This window comes from Hypanus sabinus, chromosome 4 (genome assembly GCF_030144855.1).
Source record: "Hypanus sabinus isolate sHypSab1 chromosome 4, sHypSab1.hap1, whole genome shotgun sequence".
Lineage (NCBI taxonomy): Eukaryota > Metazoa > Chordata > Chondrichthyes > Myliobatiformes > Dasyatidae > Hypanus > Hypanus sabinus.
The window spans coordinates 173,194,400-173,214,651 of NC_082709.1; the positions used below are offsets into that span (position 1 = coordinate 173,194,400).

The window sequence follows — 20,252 nt, forward strand, 5'->3', positions numbered from 1 at the left end:
ACATAGCATTCATGAAAGAGAAAAATAAAAGAACCAAAGGACTGTTAAAGTTCTGAGGAAGAAATTACTAAGAAATTGTAAAAAAAAAGAACATTAAGTGATATTAAAATAATAATAATAAATAAATAAAACAATGCCGATTCGTTTCTACAGCATACAAAGACAGATACACCGTTTAAAAGAGATGACACAATGTACACACCTTCACAACACCAAGAACCGAAAGCTACCGCAAAAAGCAGCATTGGTGCGACCTCTTACGAGTTTCTTACGCGTTTGGACTTGTTCATTCGTTCCTTCCTACATCAGTCAATTCATTAATTTAATTATGAAAGCCATTTGATGGTTGTAATGATGGTGATACACTATATATACAGTACATACGCAATTACACATGTACATACACACAAGTATTTTTATGTATCCATACTGTATATACACATATGTATTAACTCGCACACACACTCATACACAGACTTACTAGAAAAAATTCACTGTTAATAACTCATTCTTGAATTGCCCCCCACTTAAAAATCAAATTACCCCCCTGTGGGGCGTATGCCCCATGTTGGGAACCACTGCTCTAAGTAGTCAGAATCAGGTTTATTATCACCAGCATGTGACGTGAAATTTGTTAATTTAGCAGCAGCAGTTCAATGCAATACGTAATCTTGCAGAGAAAAATAAAATAATAATAATAATAAAAATACAAGTATATCAATGATGTATATTTAATAGATTACAAAAAATTGTGCAAAAATAGAAATAATATATACTGTATTTTTAAAAAATTGTGAGGTAGTGTCTAAAGATTCAATGTCCATTTGGAAATCAGATGGCAGAGAGGAAGAAGCTGTTCCTGATTCGCAGAGTGTGTGCCTTCAGGCTTCTGTATTTCTTACCTGATGGTAACATTGAGAAAAGGACATGCCCTGGGTGCTGGAGGTCCTTAATAATGGACGTTGCCTTTCTGAGACACCGCTCCCTAAAGATGTCCTAAGTACTTTGTAGGCTAGTACCCAAGATGGTGCTGACTAGATTTACAACAGTCTGCAGCTTCTTTCGGTCCTGTGCAGTAGCTCCTCTATACCAGACAGTGATGTAGCCTGTCAGAATGTTCTCCACAGTACAGCTATTGAATTGTTTGAGTGTATTTGTTGACATGCCAAATCTCTTCAAACTCCTAATGAAGTATGGGCACTGTCTTGCCTTCTTTATAACTGCATCGATAAGTTGGGACCAGGTTAGGTTCTCAGAGACCTTGACACCCAGGAACTTGAAGCTGCTCACTCTCTCCACTTTTTAACGCTCTACAAGAATTGGTATGTGTTCCTTCGTCTTACCCTTCCTGAAGTCCACGATCAGCTCTTTCGTCTTACTGACATTGAGTGCCAGGTTGTTGCTGCGACACCACTCCACTGGTTGGCGTATCTCACTCCTGTATGCCCTCTTGTCACCACCTGAGATTCTTCCAAGAATGGTTGTATTGCTAGCAAATTTATAGATGGTATTTGAGCTATGCCTAGCCACACCATCATGTGTATATAGAGAGTAGACCAAATAGATTTCATATATTGTGTTGATAACAGTGTTTAATGATTTGTGAACTTAGATATTTTTAGTGAAAAGATGTTGTTTGTGAATTACAAAGTGAATGGTAAATATGTTAAGTGCAGCTTTTAAAAAAAAATTAATAACCCCGCGGTGGTGTCCTGTCGTTGATGGTGTCCCATCTATTACATAACCAAAAATGTTGGTGAGCAGAATGTCCTTCTCTGAAAAATTGCTCAACAACCCAAAATATTAACTCCTCTTCATATCTGTTTGTATGCCTCTTGCAAATAAGGAATCTTGAAACATGCTTTCTTCTTTTATGAAATAAACATAACCAAGGAGCAAAGACTCGTTGCCAGGCAAAGTTGACTTGTTTAACTGTGGAGCAAATTCTGATGTCCTAAGTATGTGGCACAATTGTGTGTTCCACATTCTCAGACATTTCAGCTATTCGTCTTTGAACAGAGTTGTTGTTCAGCAGAATCACTTAATTATTTAGTCTGGTGACTTGTGTAAAACCGTTCTCAGAACCTCCCTGACTACTGGCAGAATCTGTTCTTCTCCAGTTGTACAGAGTTTTCCAGATGTAGCAATGAAATGTTGTATGAAGCACGTGAACCATCACAGTTGTGTTGTGAAGTGCTGGCAACCATGCTTTGAAGTATTTTCCATTTCTGAAAGTTTTTGTAAAGTGACTGAAAATAAGCTAAGTTCTTTGCTTTATCAGAGTGTATTGTCTCTAAATGTTAAAGGAGCCAGGATGGTTTCATTGCTTCATTTGTAAAAAAAACTTTTTCACACAATAGACACTTCGGCTGCTGGTATAAATCCATATTTAAGATGCTCTAAACTATACTTTTTCATTTAGTCTGCTTCTGCCATTTTCTTTATGGATTAACGACCACGGTCAATAACATTGTTTAAGTCTAAATTCTGATGCTGTGATCAATAAAAAGGAAAGTTTTGACGTCATCATAGCTCATGCAAAACTTGACTCTGCTTGTAGGAACATAAAGTGGTCTAGTGATAACTCGATTGGGCTATGGGCTAGAGAAATGTGGTCAAGGGCATTCTAAAGGGCAGATTCAGAACTTTATTCCATTAAATATCATACTCTAGTTCAAAGGAATGGTGTCACAGTGTGATTAGAATATGGGAATTGTACTAGCTAACACTATACAACAGTAGTGAACGGCAATAATGCACAGACAGACATACTTTATTGATCCCGAGGGAAATTGGGTTTTGTTACAGCCGCACCAACCAAGAATAGTGAAGAAATATAGCAATATAAAACCATAAATAATTAAATAATAATAAGTTAATCATGCCAAGTGGAAATAAGTCCAGGACCAGCCTATTGGCTCAGGGTGTCTGACACTCCCGAGGGAGGAGTTGTCAAGTTTGATGGCCACAGGAAGGAATGACTTCCTATGACGCTCAGTGTTAAAACTCGGTGGAATAAGTCTCTGGCTGAATGTGCTCCTATGCCTAACCAATACATTATGGGGTGGATGGGAGTCATTGCCCAAGATGGCATGCAACTTGGACAGCATCCTCTTTTCAGACACCACCGTGTTCCACCCCAATGACCTCACTGGCCTTACGAATGAGTTTGTTGATTCTGTTAGCATCTGCTACCCTCAGCCTGCTGCCCCAGCACACAACAGCAAACATGATAGCACTGGCCACCACAGCCTCGTAGAACATCCTCAGCAATGTCCGGCAGATGTTAAAGGATCTCAGTCTCTTTGGGAAATAGGGACGGCTCTGTCCCTTCTTGTAGACAGCCTCAGTGTTCTTTGACCAGTCCAGTTTATTGTCCATTCGTATCCCCAGGTATTTGTAATCCGGTATTTGCACGTGCCAACTCTGAAGATAACACAATTTCTTCAGTTTAGATCTCTCATGAGATGCTAAATACAGAACTATAACATGCTTCGAGCAAAGTCAGTCTTTAAGAGAACAGTGGATTAGCAAGAGATGAGGTGATTATGTGATTATTGTAATCAGTTTTGAGGCTCTGAGGATCAAATGCTTATAAATAAGTATAGTATTTTGTGGAAGTTTTAGGCACATGTATATAGATTGGATGGATAACACTTTTGCATGGTACTGTAGTTATTTTATGTATTGTACTGTATTGCTGCAAAAAAAAATTCATGATGTGTGAGTGATGATAAACCTGAATCTGATCTGAGTCTCCATTGTTGACTGAGCAGCAGGGAGAAGGCAATCATGGTTGAGAAAAGGGGAAGGGAGTGACAAGCACCAGAGAGACATTCTGTAATGATCACTAAACCAATTGTTTGGAATCAAATGAACTTGCCTGCTGTCTCACCCCCTGCCCATGGCATTTCTCTGCCACTTGTCCCACACCCCTCTCATGGTGCTCCACCCTCACCATTCCCAACATCCTTTGCTCCAGATTTACAAACTCGCTCTCTATTCCATGTTGACAAATACAGTACTGTGCAAAGGTCTTTGGCCAACCTAGCTATATATATGTGCACAGTACTGTAATTTATTTCTTAAATTAATCTTGTAATCCCTCATGTGCCCCCTTTACTATTGAGTGCCTCCCCACTGTCCCCTTTATCACTCCTTTAAAAATTCCCCCCTCCCCCCCCAGCGAGATGATATTGCACACTTTGGGAACCACTGCTTTAGATGGACATCTCTGTCTTATATATATGTACATATTCAATTGTGTATTATTTTTTGGTTGTCTGTCTCTTTCCATGTATACAATATTTGTCAGTTGTCTGGGTGCCATGTTCTTTAATGAAAGGAGGTAAAAAGTTTTCTATTGATACTCATTGCGTTTGCTCTTCTTTCCCCGTCGCATTTTATCATGTAGTGGATTACTGGTTATGGATTAAGATTTTGGGCAAAGGTTAGAGTGATGAGAGCTCATGCTTTGTGCCCTGTAACCTCCTGGATACTTCGATTCTGTGTTCTAAGAAAAATATTGAAATTTCTGGTTTCTGTACTTTTGTGGAAGAAATCTTCCTCTTCATTAAGGAAAACATTGTCAGAAACCAGAAGTTATTTTCTTTGTCATGGAATGATACAGCATGGAGACAGGATAGTCAGTCCAACAAGCCCACGCCAGATAGATTTACTCATCTGTGTTAGCCTCGTCTTCCAGCACTTCCCCCATGGCCTCTGTCACCAGGTGATTTCAGTGGTGATCCAGAATACAAGTTAGCTGAAATGGTAAGAGCAATTTCTTTTTAACTTTAGAATGTTTGAAATTTAGATTGATTTTTTTTAATGACACTAGAACTTTTGATACATTAGCAGTAAAGTAACAATTCAGAGGCAGCACAATATCCCTACAATTCCTAGATTCCTCTGTAGTTCAAATTATAATCCAGAGTTTGCAGTTAATAAGAAGAGACTATGCTTGCAGAGGAATAACACTTTTCATTCATTACCTAAGATTTATTGGAGGCTTTTGAGTGGCAGCTGGAGCTTTTCAAGACACTTGTGTTATCACTGTGTGGTTATTGGGGGTCTTTAACATATCATGCCAGGATATGGAATAGAGTTTCTCTTCAATCGGATGCAAGAGTTATATTAAGAGTTCTTAATTCCAATAAAAATTTCCACTTAACCATCTGACTCTTGAACCAGAGGGGGTAACTTCATGCAACTTCACTCACCCCACTATTGATCTGATTCCACAACCTATGGCCTCACCTTCAAGGAATCTGCAACTTGTGCTCTTGATATTTATTATTATTATTATTTCTCTTTTTGTATATGCACAGTTCTTTTTTGTACATTTGTTTTCCATCGATTCTGTTGTGTTTTATTTTGTATTTACAGTGAATGCCTGCATGAAAATGAATCTCAGGGTAGTATACGGTGACATATATAGTCATAGACCATTACAGTACAGAATCAGGCCCTTCAGCCCATCTAGTCCGTACCAAACTGTTGTTCTGCCTAGTCCCATTGACCTGCACCTGGACCATATCCCCCCCTCCCCATACCCCTCCTATTGTGTACTTATCCAGATGTCTCTTAAACGTTGCAATCAGACCTGCATCCACCACTTCTGCTGGCAGCTCTCACCACCCTGTGAGTGAAGTTTCTCCTTCATGTTCCCCTTTAAGTATTTCACCTTTCACTCTAAACCTAGGACCTCTAGTTGTAATCTCAGCCAACCCCAGTAGGAAAAACCTGCACGCATCCACCCTATCTATAACCCCTTTTAATTTTGTATACGTACCTCTATTAGAGCTGCAGCATGGCCCCCAGCTCTTGAAATCAATCTCTCGACTAACAAAGGCCAACGCACTATATTCCTTCCTAACCACCCTGTCAACTTACATTGCAACTTTTGAGAGATTAATGGCTGTGGACCTCAAGATCCTTCTGTTCATCCAGACTCCTGATCTCCCAGTCTACCTTGTTGTGGCCCTTACACTATATCATTTACTTGCACTGCGCTTTCTCTGTAACTGTAGCATTTTATTCTGCATTCTGTTATAGCTTTTTTTATTAAAAATTAGTCCAAATAGAATAAAAATATTGAGGTAGTGTTCATGAGTTTATGGACTGTTCAGAAATCTGATCGGTCCATGAACACCACCTCACTATTTTGATAATAAATTTACTTTGAAATCTTATGATGAGTGAGGGCATTTAATGAGAAATAAAGGAGAAGGAAAATTTGGCAAAAGTTATTTTAGTTTTTAAAATTCTAACTTTGAACAATTGCGACTCCCTTCTTCTCAAAGCAAATTTTTTATGTACTGTTGAAAATATATTAAATATAATAAATATTCAGCAGGCAAATGGTATTTGGTGAAAAGATCACTGAGTAATGAAAGGAGTACAATTTCTATTTCCTCAAGGTAGAAATTCTGTGCATAGATCAACATTAATGTAATATCAATTCTTGGTGCGTATCACATCAATTACAAATCATCAGTTTGCTACAAACCATCAATACAGTTTGTAGAACTTTCTGTACTCTTGTGATTTGTTAAATGCAGCCTTTTAAATTCTGATTTATATTTAGTTTTATATAATAATGTAAAATATAATGATAAATCTTGAGCCATAAATTGGGCGTCCAGAACTACAACCATCCATCTGTATTGCGTTGACTGGATTATATAATCAATTCTTAATGTGATTGTACCTTCAACCTTTGGACTTGGAGGTAGAACAGTTGCTAATTGAAGCTGGCAGATACACTATTAAATTCATATATTAATAACATAGAGCAATAGCTTAATGAAAGAGGTTTCAGGTCATTTGTCCTGTGCATGGATGTTTGTTTTGCTATGTGCCATAATTAAGCTATGACATCTTTAGCTGGCTTTTGTGTGTTAAGCACCATATGTACAGTACAGATACTGAATAGATGTGGATTTATGATTGTGTTTAGCCACCTGCCGTGTGATCCCAGACTGTCTGTATAGAAGTCTGGTATAGTTGTGAATAGGTTTCATTTACCAGACCATAACATCTTCCTAAGGATCATTGATAGTGGAATACTTAAAGTCTGCAGTTGCAACCTGCGGTGATGTTATGGTCCTAGCTTAAAGTATTAAACAAGATGTACAGTGGGACTTCCTTAAAGAAATTTGCTCATATTTCTAAAATTGCCCTTAATAATAGTTCAACAGTTCTATTTAATATCAGAGGATGTATAGAGTATGTAACCTGAAATTCTTGCTCTCGCAGGCATCCACGAAGCAGAAGAGTACCTCAAAGAGTGAGCAGCAGTAAAAACATTAGAACCTCAAAGCTCCCATCCACAAGCAGCAGCAAAATAATAGAAATAATGCTACATTTAATTTTACTACAACAATGTTTTAAGAAAATATTTTTGCATATTGTGTTTTTTATAGCAGATTTCATTGTATAAAGCTAACTTTGTAGTTTGCTTACTATTAGAAATATTATATTGTCAATGCATCAATATAGCCATTTGGTGTGCTGTATAAGTGAAACCACTCAATGTAGATATTGTACTCAACATTTCTATGTGCTGGGGTGTATTTGTTTTCATTGTTGAGATTTTTGAAATCCTTTAAGTGATGGCACAGTTCATCAATCTGCCACTCAAAATAACAAGAACAATCTAGTACGGCTGTTCAGCCTTGCACTTTCCTTTATTTTGTTTAATTATTGAGAAATAGAGTAAAGGATTAAAGACAGTAGGTAAAAAGAAATAAAAAGAAAAACAAGATAAATCAAGCATTTGCAAATCAGGGCAATGTAGAGAAAAAAGAGTAAAAGAATATTGAATAAAGCTGGTAATGCAATTCAGGCTACTTGTTGGAATGATGCTTAAATGACCGATTTAGACAAATGCTGTATTTCTACACTGTGCCTTTTATATATTTCTTTGTGGGAGATGTCTAGCTCACTTTACATTATTAGGAGAGTTTCTGAAATAACCAAGCTGTAACTTGGACGAACAGCTTTCCTCAAACCCACAAAAATGTTTTGCTTCATTCCTACCCCCTTAACAGAACAATCATCACTAAGGAGTCAAACCAGATGGAGTAAAGCACTCTGCACTTTATAAAGGCATCAATCCATCGTCATTCTGTTAGTTTTGATTTCTGTTTTGACATTTCCAGTCGTTCAATTTATTGTAGTATAAAAAGTTGAACTCAGTTGAAAATTGACAAGGGCCTGAAAAAAATGAGTACAAGGCCCATTGGCAAGGGCCTGAAAAAATGAGTGTAAAATATATGCTATCTAAAATCTTAAATGGATGAATTTTCAATAGGTCTGTACATTTTTTTAAAAAAGATTCAAAATTGTTTATTGTCTTCAGTACACAAGAGTAAAGCAGAACAAAATGATTGTTACCTTGGATCTGATGTGGCATTAAAAAACTTAAAGAACACAATAAAGAAACTTTAAAAAAAAACAAAACATGCACAATAAATGTAAAAATAATCCTTTCAAATACAGACAGTGGATGGGTTGAAAGTGGGGCATAGCTTACTCTCAGTGGTCTCTGCAGATAATGGTACATGTTAGTATGTAAATGAGAAAACAGAGGAGGCCCAAGAGTGATTCTTGGGCAATGTAACTATGTACAAGTGATTTTAGAGTTATGATTAGATGACGCTTTCTCCTGTGTTGTAGGTCTGTCAATATTCAGTTCTAGCTTACCTTGGATGTAAATTAATTTGCCTATTTAATATTTGTTGCCACCCATCTGTCCTTCCACATACATGACTTCACTCTTCCCCTCCTCTACACTTTACCTTAAAGCATGGTATAACTGATAGCTGACTTGTCGAGATTTAGCATCTTATCCTCTGGGAAACTCCTCTGGGCAATCCATTATCCTGGTAACCCATACAAACAGGTAGAGCAATGATTTGTACTGTCAGTGCCACTGATATATGTAACAATTTATTATTATAAATGAGAGGATGCCCTTCGTCAAGATAATATTTCATTCAGGAGATTGTAGTTTTAAATTTTCGTTCATGTGAAGTCTTTTTCCAGTTCCTTGTAGGTGTGCAAAGGGGAGTGTATGTCATAGACCTTCTCCCTCTCTTTCTCTCTTTGCCCATGACTGCCCCGCTTGATGCCTCAGATCAGCTTAAAAGCATGGCATTCTGAAAGGATGAAGAAAAGTGGAATTTTTAAAGAAAATATTCTGGAAAATAAACATAAATTTGAATGAAAATTAACCTGAATACCTTGTTGAAAGAACACTGATACTTTGCTTGGGTAAATCTTAATGTATGTAGTAGACCTGACTCATTTTGCCAGCCTCAATTGAAATTGACGTATAACAACTTGTACTTGGATTGATTGGAACGGGTTCTGGATAAAAACCTTAAATGCAGTAGATCTTGATGTAAATCTCAATTGAACAAATTGACCTTGTGTAGAGTAATTGCAATTGTATGAAATTGTAAGCAGATGTTAAAACTTTGCCTTTTAGCACTTGATCCATTCAAAAGGAGCAGATTAATTTAAAAAAACTTAAAACTGATAAAGCATTTTTTTAGGATTTACTGAAATGAACAGCATTACTAAAACTGTACACAGAATTTTGCACTAGCTAGATTGTTGTTGCTTAATGAAGTTTTGCCAAAAAAAAAGCCCAGAATATGGCAAATGTGGCAAGTATGTATATTTAGACCAATCAATAAGTGGGCCTTTATGTTAACGAGTAATAGGGAGATATATGACAGGTGTAGTTTTTCACTGCCAGACTTAAAAACTTTTATGAAAAAATCCTCTGAAATATGAATATTTCCAAAAGCATTACCACCCATCGTGAGCAGGTTTTCTTGCTTGTTTTGGAATCCTTCTTGACATTTATTAGGTTGGTACCTGACCTGCTTTATTTTGCTAGGTTTCTGCAAAAGATGTTGAATTTGCTAGTAATTTGTGTAAGATTATTTTCAAAAATATTTCATTAAACAAAAATCAAGCCTACTTACTCTCCAGCCTATTATTTTAAATAGCTATTTGAGAAAAGTAATTTGCAAAGATATGCTCAGAGAAGTTTAGAAGAATGGTGGGGGGGGGGGGGTATTACATTGAAACCTTTCGAATATTGCAAAGGCCTAGGTAGAGAGGATGTTTCCTATAGTAGGGGAATCTAGGACCAGAGAGCATAGCCTCTGAATAGAAGGACATCCCTCTGGAACAAAGATGAGGATGAATTTATTTTGCCAGATGGTGGTGAATCTGTGGAATTCATTGCCACAGGCGGCTGTGGAGGCCAAGTCATTGAGTATATTTAAAGTGAGTTTGGTAGGTTAGTGATTAGTCAGAGTATCAAACGAGAATGGTATTGTGAGGGATAATAAATCAGACATGATGGAATGGTGGAGCAGACTCAATAGGCTGAATGATCTAATTTTGTTCCTATGTCTATACCTTGAAATCAGTGCTGTCCATCTGACTAGATCCATTTTAAACTTAAGGAATTCAGTATACTGGCCCTTTTCTCAACCATAGCATCAGATTGCCACCTGCGACTATTCTCCTGCCTTCTCCCTGTAACCCTTGATGCCCTGACTAGTTAGAGTACTGTTATATATGGGCAGCTCCAATACAAGCTTTTAAGCATGTCGAAGTGGTGCTTGGAGGTGTACATATCAAGAGGTTTGACATCCGCACCTCCAAGCACCAAAAACAGTACTCTATTTTTAATTTTACTTCTACTTCATACATCAAAGTTTAAAAAAAAGTTTGAAGTAAGTTTTTATCTGAGTACATACATGTCACCTGGGATTCTTTTCCTTGCCTTCAGGCTTAGCAAATCTGTAGAACAGAAACTGTAAACAGGATTAATGAACAACAAACTGTGCAAATGCAAATATAAATAAATAGCAAGAGCATGAAATAATGAGATAGGGTTCTTAAAGCAAGACCATCCGTTGTGGGGGCACCAGAAATAGAATGAATGTAGTTATCCCCATTTGTTCAAGAGCCTGATGGTTGAGGGGTAGTAACTGTTCCTTAACTGGTGGTGTGAGTCCTGAGGCACTTGTAAATCATTTATATTTTTGGGTAAAAGACTCAAAGTTTCTGTAATTTTTTAACATATTGCATTAGAATTCTGCCTTTTTAAAAAAATAAGAAACCTTGTGTACAGGAACAGTCTAGTTTTATTTTTAGAATTCCTATTTAAAAATGCTATATTTTAAATTTAACTAGGGGAAGGTTTTCTGTGTTGGGATTGTATCAGGCATTGCCTCTGGCGTGTGGAAATTTCCTTTGGTCAATTATTTGCATGCTTGCAGGCATTGATTAGAAAAGGTAAAATCTTAATGATATTTTAAGCCAAATGTCAGCTGCTTGACGATTGCAATAGGCAAGTTTTGAGGGAGATTCTTGGAATCATTGCTCTTAAAAATATTCAAATACAGGTAGGCTAATAGCAGCCAAAATTTTGGAATAATTCAATTCTTAACAGAATTCTTTCAGACCTTTGATCGGAGACTCATTAGACATTAACACATAATCTTAGTGTGAGGATAGTGCTGTTGAATGCCACAATATATGCAAGGAAAATGCTCATTGCTAATGGGAAAAAGTTGTTGTTTCTTGCATTGGGTGGCATTTTTGCCATTTTTACAATCCCAAGTTGCTAGCTTGACGCTCAACCTAGCATGGATGGAGAGTGTATAAGGGGATTCAAACTGGGACCATTCACCTCAGAGTCTGGTGCTGATGCCGCCACACCACTGGCCAGCTAATGGCAGTGAGTACTGTCTTAATGAATGTTGACAGTTAACAGAGTCCAGCTCCAGTTATTACCTTTCTCATGCTAACTGTTCTGAAAATATTCTCCAAGGGTGTTCAGCATGTGTTTTGTCAGAATGACTAACTTATTATCAGATTTGTACACTTTAATTTTAATGGCAGGATGATTTCTGTTTTCATTAAAAGAATAAAAGACCGAATAATTGTTTCCCTTTAAGAAAAAATGCTTCTGGTACCTATTGCGGAGGGAGTCTTGTTAGGAATTTAAATTGTAGATGTTGCTTAATTGAACATTTTTCTAGCCTTCTCTAGTTATATTTAAAATATTGCACTTTGAATTATTTTTAAACTTAGACTGTTTGCTGTATACATAGTTGCTTATTAAAAAAGAAGAATCTAATGCACTTTGTTTAAAGTGTTCAGTGAATTAAATTTAAATTTGCTGCTATATTGATTTGAGCTTTTGGAGTTTGATCTGTCCTAATGAATTTTAAATGCAAATAGTTAATCCATTTAAAAAAGAATTGATGTCTGAACTGTGCTGCATGTACTATATGTAATCCTTGAATTATAATTTTTAAATGATGGCTAGATGAGTATTGATACTTTATTTTTATTCTGAACTTTAGTGTAAAGAAGTGCACTGTGAGAACAATAATGCAAAATTGGTAACCGTGGAGCACAGTTTCAAATTGGTTTTGTCATATATTTCTCTTCACTTCCGTCAACATGGCCTGCACAGCCACTTCGTCAGTGCATTTTGACTGGAGTGACATAATCAACCCTAAAGGCATTAAAGCTGAAGCTTGAATATTGAATTGATCAGGTGGCAGTGGAGTATGCTTTACCCTTTCGAGGAAGTCAGTATATATGCCAATAAGAGAATTAGATTCAAACACTGGTTGGATTTTGTGTTTGCCAAGAGTAGTCTTTGGGCTTTAGATGGAATACATTAAAGATTAAATTCTAACAAAATGAATTTCATAGTTCTGATCAAGTTTTGTAACAGTTAAAAATATTCAACTCTATCTCAAGTAGTGGTAAGAAAATAATGAATATCAGATCCAGGGAATATATAATTTAATGGAAATTTCTGCACATTAATTCCATCAATGGTTCTTTGTGTTTATTGGAATAGATATTTTATACAGAAAAAGCTAGGTAAAATGATCTGGATTCAGTATTTTTATAGTCTTAGGAAAGAAATGGTACCAGGAGTTTCTTTAGTTCAAAAAAGATTGGAAGAACATTGTGACATTTCATTTCTGATGCTTATTTTTTTAGAAAGTTATTTTGTATCTTCTTTAAAAAAACTGGTGTTTTAGGGGTTAATAGTGTGATACAAGCCAAGATAAGATTGAATGACAGAGCAGGTTCCAGATTCCACGGACCACATAGCCTTCTCGCACTCTTATTTTCTATGTTTCTTCCATTCTTTATAAACATAATTTAAAAAAAAATTTGCTCCTGTTGTTCATGAAGAAACTATTTTATTTAATGCTCTATGTTGACATGTATCATTGAGATTTCATGTTGATGATATCTAGCACATTAAATTTGACCAAACATTTATCTGTAGAAAGCTGCTTCAAATTCAGCTTTGGCAACTGATGTTCTGAAGCCACTTTATTACACTTTGTGAGTCTAGTTAAGAATGAGATTGCCAAATATTTAGGTGACTTTTCAGAAAGTGAATGTGAAGCACTCAAAGTTGTAAGTTGTTCAAAATTTACCAAAGTGTATTTGGTACAATTGTCAGCTGAGAATTTTCTCCTAAATGACTGTAGGCTGTGCAAGAATGAAGTGCTATAGGTAGAAACATCTATACAAATTAGGAAAAAATGCAAATGAATTCTTATAAAACAACTTGGGGGGAAAATTAATCCTCCTTTCATGTCACTTTTCTTGCATAATGCCACAACCTAAGCTTTTTAATATTAATTTCTTTCTTCTGAGGGTTGGATTTCTCAGTGAATACTTCCAGAGACATGAGTTGAACTGCACCTCATCTGCATTGTTGCTTTTTATTTGTGAAATGCTGGTATCTTATCGAAGCCTGCTTCTGTTTTTAGCAAGAGCAGGCAAATATAGACTTTGTAGCAATTTCATTCATTGCGATGTGAATTGCATTCAAGCATTGCCTTCAACCAGTGTTCTCATTTCTGATCACAATCAGCAAAACTTCCAGAGAAGTGTGTTTTTGTATGACCATTAGACGTAGGAGCAGAATTAGGCCATTTGGCCCATTGAGTCTGCTCTGCTATTTGATCATGGGTGGTTTATCCCTCTCAGGCTGATTCTCCTGCCTTCTCTCCCTCACTATTCGAGTTAGGAATTAGTATTTTGGAACCCGGTTATCAAAAGAAGATTTAGCACTGATTATTCAGCCTTGCAGGTGAAGACTAATCATTTGACAATAAAACTGGGAGCATCTGTACTTATCGGAATCAGGTTTCTTATCACTGACAAATGCCATGAAATTTGCTGTTTTGTGGCAGCAGTACAGTGTAAGACACAAAATGACTATCAATTACTGTAAGAAAATGAAATAAATAGTGCAAAAGAGAGATAGTGAGGTAGTATTCGTTGACCATTCAGAAATCTGGTGGCAGAGGGGAAGAAGCTATTCCTAAAATATTGAATGTGCGTCTTCAGGCTCCTCTACCTCTTACCTGGTGATAATAACGGGAAGTATATATTTCGGTTTCAGGATGGGAGGAACTGAAGGAATTTGGTACTTTTTCATCTCCTGTTCTTTACAGTGATGCTAATTTTAAATTGCTGACTTTGACACTATCTAGGGCTGCAGAATCATTAATTTCTGATACATGATAAATTAGTAGATCAGTTTAAAAAGCAGATTCCAAAACCCAGGGTGCTGAGGTGTACAATGCACACCAGAGTTTAAGATGGTAATGCATTTGTAGTGTAATCCCTAATCTGTTCAAAGTTCAAAATAAATTTTATTATCAAAATAGGTATCTCATCAAATGCTACCTAAGATTCATTTTCTTGCAGGCATTCACAGTTGAACAAAGTGTTACGATAGAATATGTTAAAAAGTGCACACAAAGACCAATGTGTTGTGCAAATACAAAAAGAAACAAGTAATAATAAATAAACAAAACTGAGAACATGAGTTGTAGACTTTCAGAATGCTGACGTTCAAAGCTGTGACAGCACTTTGGCTGTCATTGTTAAAGGTGTTGCTAAATTCTGGTTTTAACCTTGAAGAATGCTGTTAACAAAGAGCCTTCTATCTATAGGCTGTGTAATTTTCCTTCTGTTTCTACTTACTTTATTCAAGATGGAATGAAGGCTCATATTACATCTTTTTGATATTTTATAGTTATCGTTTTAACTTAATGCACCACGGCAAGAATTTAAAAGATCCTCATGGTTTCCAGTGAAAAGGCATAATGACTGCCATTAAAAGGCCTTAATTGTATTAATCAAGAGGCAGGCATATCACAGAGGTAAAATAGTTTTTCTTGAAATCTACATTTGATAATGCACTAATTTTTTTCTCTCGGCTCCTTTTAATTTATATTTCTCTGCCCAAAGTTTTTGTTGCCCTCATCCATTTAACACGTACAAGCAGGATAGGAGTCGTATGGTTTATATTACCCTTACTTTATTTAAATTTCTTCCAAACAATGTTTTAATTTGGAAAGCCAGAACTGGATGGTTTCACTTTATAAATTTGTAACTCTGTATAATTTAATGTGGCACGTATTGATTAAGGATCGTGGAGTAGATTACATTTGCAACTACAGTCTAAATAAAGTATCTTGTTGACTTTAGAATAAGACTGGAACCTGCAGCTTGCAGAGTTGGTGGGAAATTGGTCTAATATCAGAATAAACCAATGTTCAAATCTGCTTAAAGTGCAGAAAAACATCAGGAATCCATGGTATTCTTAGTCTGATATATGTGTACCCACAGGATTAGTTTAACATTTTAGAATTTAGTTAACAGTTTACAAAGAATTCCAATTTATTTCCCTCCTAAGGAAAGCTGATGAAACCTTTTATAATGCAAAGGGCTGTGTCAATAGAACAGACTAAACATTACTGCATTAGTCCTCAGGACAGAGAGTCCAGAGAATGCAGCCGTCTTTCTCGCTGTTCAAAAATGTCATAGGCTGACAATTCAATCAAGATGATTTTTGTTTAAAAAAAAACTTTGCTTACGAAAAGTATTTTAATAATAGACTGGCATGTGGTAACCAGGCAGGTTTTGTAATTTTACTTGATGTGTAGAAAATCTGAGGAGACAATCTGCCTCAGAGTTGTTTTGTGGAATTACTGAATATTGCAAGGCAACAAGATATGTGTCCTTGCTAAACGACTGTCGGTGCTGTACAGTACTGCTTAACTAAACTGTCTTTTAGAAAAATAATTAAAGGTAAAGATAAATAAATTGGCTGTGATTGTGATAGTTTAGAATGTTAAACTATTGAAAATATATTGAGCAGAGCTGATTTAATTTTTGCTAAGTATGTCCTTGTATTTTATATCTCCTCCAGCTGGTTGGATTATGTGATCTTTAGTCTGTGCACAGTTCTCCAGATTTAATTTAGTAAATGAGATGTATATTTTGTTTATACAACACCAATTTAAAAAAATGTGTAAAGTGTTCTGAGGAAAGTTTTTTTTCAACATCAATATGAAAGCCATTATGATAGGAGAGATTATAATATAATAGATTATTATGGAGAACACATGGTGTTTCTATTGAAGTTATAAACTTACATTTTATGTACTGCCTTGATGTTCCTTCGCTCAAGTGCTGTAAATTGTCAGCACTTACACGGGAATATTGGTTTGAAAGGACAAAATCTGAAAAGCAAATTTCTGAGAATTTGAATACAAATTTCCTAAAACTTAACAAGTCAACTAATACTGTATGATAGTCTATTTACTAAAGTATCTATGCAGAAATGTTATGCTTTTAAGATCATGTTCAGTGTTGGCTGGAAAAGCTAATTCACAATAAAGCATTTACCAGATAATCCATATATTGTTGTGGGCTAACTAGGACTTCATTTTTTTTCTTGGCGACGTCTTTATTATCCTTGTGGGAAAATGTTTGGATTCAGCTGCAGTTGATAGCATTAGGACAATCTGGAAGCTTTTCAGGTGAATATCAGTCATGTTTCAGTGTACTGCAACTTCATATGCTATTATTTCTTTCAACAGTTTAAAAAGTTGCAACTTTAACATAGTTAGAAACGTTCAGGAAGCAAATACGTATGGAAGTTGTATTGGAAATACATTTATTCTGTCATACTTAAGATGTAGCACTCAATACATAATGATTAAAAAAAACAAAAGCTAGGGCTGTTATTTTAATGCTTTTACTTAGTAGGTGCCTGAAATCCATGAAACACCTGCTAATTTGCCAAATGTCCTCAATAGTTGTTATCAGATTCCTGTAAAATACATCTTTGTTTCCACATCATTTTGTACAATGGTAGTAGCATTTATGATACAGTTACCAGTGTGAGTAATTCCATGGAACATCTGATAGTTTAAAATGAAAGATTGATTTGTTTGTATTGGGTTTTGAAACGGAAGAAGAAAAATTAAAAGGGAAATGAAAATTCAGTTCTCTGATAGTCAGGCAGTTTTTTACTTGAATAATTCAACTCCACACACAGTAGTGTATTATATGAAAATAATATATCGAAAGCTCATGAAAGCTTATATTTTATATTAAAAATATAAGATACAAGCCTTTGAGAATAGGAAACCTCAGAAAATATCGGGTCTCAAAATCTGTGCTTTCATTAATAACATGCATTTTTAACATGTATTTTAAATTTTGGGAAACTTTTAAAAGATATTGCTGTCAAATGAGCATTATTTCCCTACCAAAGTTATTGAGACATCCAGTGTAAGCACCAGATGTTCTGCAAAAGGTTTGGATGGTGATGTTCTTTTACAATTCATTTGTATTTTACAAATGCATTAATTTTTTTTGCTTATATATTTTTTCTATATATAGGAAGAATGCATTAAGAGTGAACTCCATTCTTTAGATTCTTTTAATGTTTTCCCAGCAATGCTTAGTTAAATATTGTGCATTAGTGCAGTACTTTATATATGCTGATGTTCATATTGGTGGTTCCCTTGACTTTGATGTTACTATTAAAATCTATATGCTCCACAAGAAGTTGTAAAAGAGGTATTTACATATGAATTCTTGAGTGATATAATTTACAGAACTTTTACTGATTGAATAAAAGATTATATCAACAATGGACAAAATACTTCGAACATATTTTATGGAAAAAAGTTCTTGTGAAATATTCCTTACATAGAAAGCAAAATATATCTTGAAAAAAAAGGATAATTTACTACCTTGCTTCAGTCCAATTTTTCTGCTCAGTCCAGAGCTCCTCTTCCTGTGGTTTAAGTGCGCTCATAACTGCCTAAACATTTAAAAGGTTTAAAAGTGCTTTCTGCAGATTAGAAGACTGAATTGACTGTATTTTACTGAGTTTAGTCTGGTTCCAGAAACAATAACTGTCCAATATAAACATATCCTTCAGAAAGAATGCAGTTTTAAAATCCTGTATTTCCATTTATAAGGCTAATTGCATAGCCTAGGTATTTAGAAAATGTTGACTTTCTTTCCTGTTGTTCTCATTTAGCTTTTCAAAAGCATATCTCACAGTATCACAATTGGTTGAAACTTAGTAATAACACGTCAAAAAAGCTGAAGTATGCATGCCATCTTGTAAACACTGTCATCTTTTGCTCCCTTTCCCAATGTAGTCTGATTCATCACAGCTTAGTAGGAATAATTTCCTTTCATCTCCTCCAACTTTATTTAAAAAAAACAAAAAATTGTGAGTGGGTATAGACAATCATTTTATTCCTTTAACCACTCAGTTTATTTATGTTATTCTGACACTGATGCTATTTTTGAGATCATTACGATTATGTTCAAAGCTTTCTAAGATACTGAATAGGCAGTAATTTAAAAGGGAAAAACTTAAATTGATATTGGGACAAAAAGTTAACATTTTAGGGGAATAGCACTTAAATGCTTGTAATCTTCAGTAAATGTGTTATGTTACAACTTGGGAGAGTGCAATGAAGTAAATTAAAGAACGAATGTACAGTACAATTAACAGTTAAGTGTCTAAATAAACTGCACAATTTCTAGCTGTTGCCAGTCTTAAAAATATTTCCACTGTTATTCCAGACAGCAAAGAATTGGACTTTAAAGCCAATGATAAATTGAGTCACAAGTAGAAAAAGGCACATTTAATGATGCATTTAAAAACCTGCTGTCAGTTCCTTCTGCCTTGCTGTTGTGCCTGGGCAGCAGGCAGGAGCATGACCTCCCAGAGCTCCACCAGGTTAAGCAGTCTGATTGAGCACTGCTGCTAATTAAGAGCTCTTGCTGTTTGGCAGGACCACCAGAGAACCTTCTGCACTTGTTCATGATGACTGCGTGTCCTCTAAAATTAACTCTTGATGCATGCAGGCAGGAGGCCCAGCTGGCCTCTGCCGTTCCTCTTACTGCAGAGATGAAGTTTAATAAGAAGCCCAGTCTCCAGCACCATCGTCGGCAACAACCACACAAAACCAAAGGTGTCTCCTGCACAAGGAGAAAATGAATACACCAGGGCGCATCGCAGCTTCCATGTGAACAAAGGGAGAGCCACTAACGTTAAGTGGCTGAAGCAAAAAAAAAGCAATTAAGTGGTGAGACTGACAAAGCTGCTTTCAAACTGTTGCTAATTTGTGAGAAATATTGATTTAGAGTTAGGATGATAATCACCACAATGATTGCTGACCTGGCCCTTCTCACCAGTTTTCCTGCATCCATGCAGCACATCAACTGCAAAGATATTGCCTGCTCGGCAAGCATCTGCTCTTCATTTCTGAGCCCAGAAACCATTTGTTGGTAGGCCATTCAATAGTGCAAGCATTCAGATATTTTCATTTATACAGTGGACACTTTATTAGGTACAGGAGTGGAACCCAGGGTAATTTTCTACTGCTGTAGCCCATTCACTTCAGGGTTCAATGCGTCTGTGTTCAGAGATCCTCTTCTGCACAACACTGTTGTAATGCATGGTTATTTGAGTTGCCTTCACCTTCCTGTCATCTTGAACCAGTCTGGCCAATCTCCTCTGACCTCTCATTAACAAGGTGTTTTCACCCACAGAATTGCTGCTCGCTGGGTGATTTTTGTTTTTGTTTGTACCAATCTCTGTAAACTCTGATACATGGAAATCCAAGGACAAATAAGCAAATGCTTAGTCTTAGAGGCAGGTTTTGTTATGGGAGAGGTGAACAAACAAGTTTGGGGAGGAAATACCAGAACTTAGAAGGCATTGCAAGCATTAGCCGATTGAATGGAATAAGAAATGCATTAGAGCAGGTGTCCCCAACCATTTTTTGTGCCATGGTCCAATTCCATGGGTCTGTGAATGCCAGAGGGAGAACGTAGCACAA

The 20,252-nt window shown here is 36.1% G+C and overlaps 1 protein-coding gene and 1 long non-coding RNA gene across 5 annotated transcripts in view; one reads left to right on the forward strand and one right to left on the reverse strand.

The window, feature by feature from the left end:
* Positions 1-20,252, forward strand: part of hlcs (holocarboxylase synthetase (biotin-(proprionyl-CoA-carboxylase (ATP-hydrolysing)) ligase)) — a 192,737-nt gene that overhangs the window by 91,579 nt on the left and 80,906 nt on the right. The gene's annotated exons all lie outside the window — the stretch shown is intronic.
* On the reverse strand, positions 6-18,591 carry LOC132393505 (uncharacterized). Of its 2 annotated transcripts, none has more exons than XR_009511891.1 (4): positions 18,141-18,591; positions 16,530-16,616; positions 10,788-10,830; positions 6-4,765 (listed from the first exon to the last, which is right to left on the reverse strand). It is a non-coding gene; the product is annotated as an uncharacterized LOC132393505 (long non-coding RNA). The 2 variants fall into 2 exon arrangements; XR_009511890.1 differs by having other exon boundaries at positions 10,788-10,844; positions 18,141-18,588.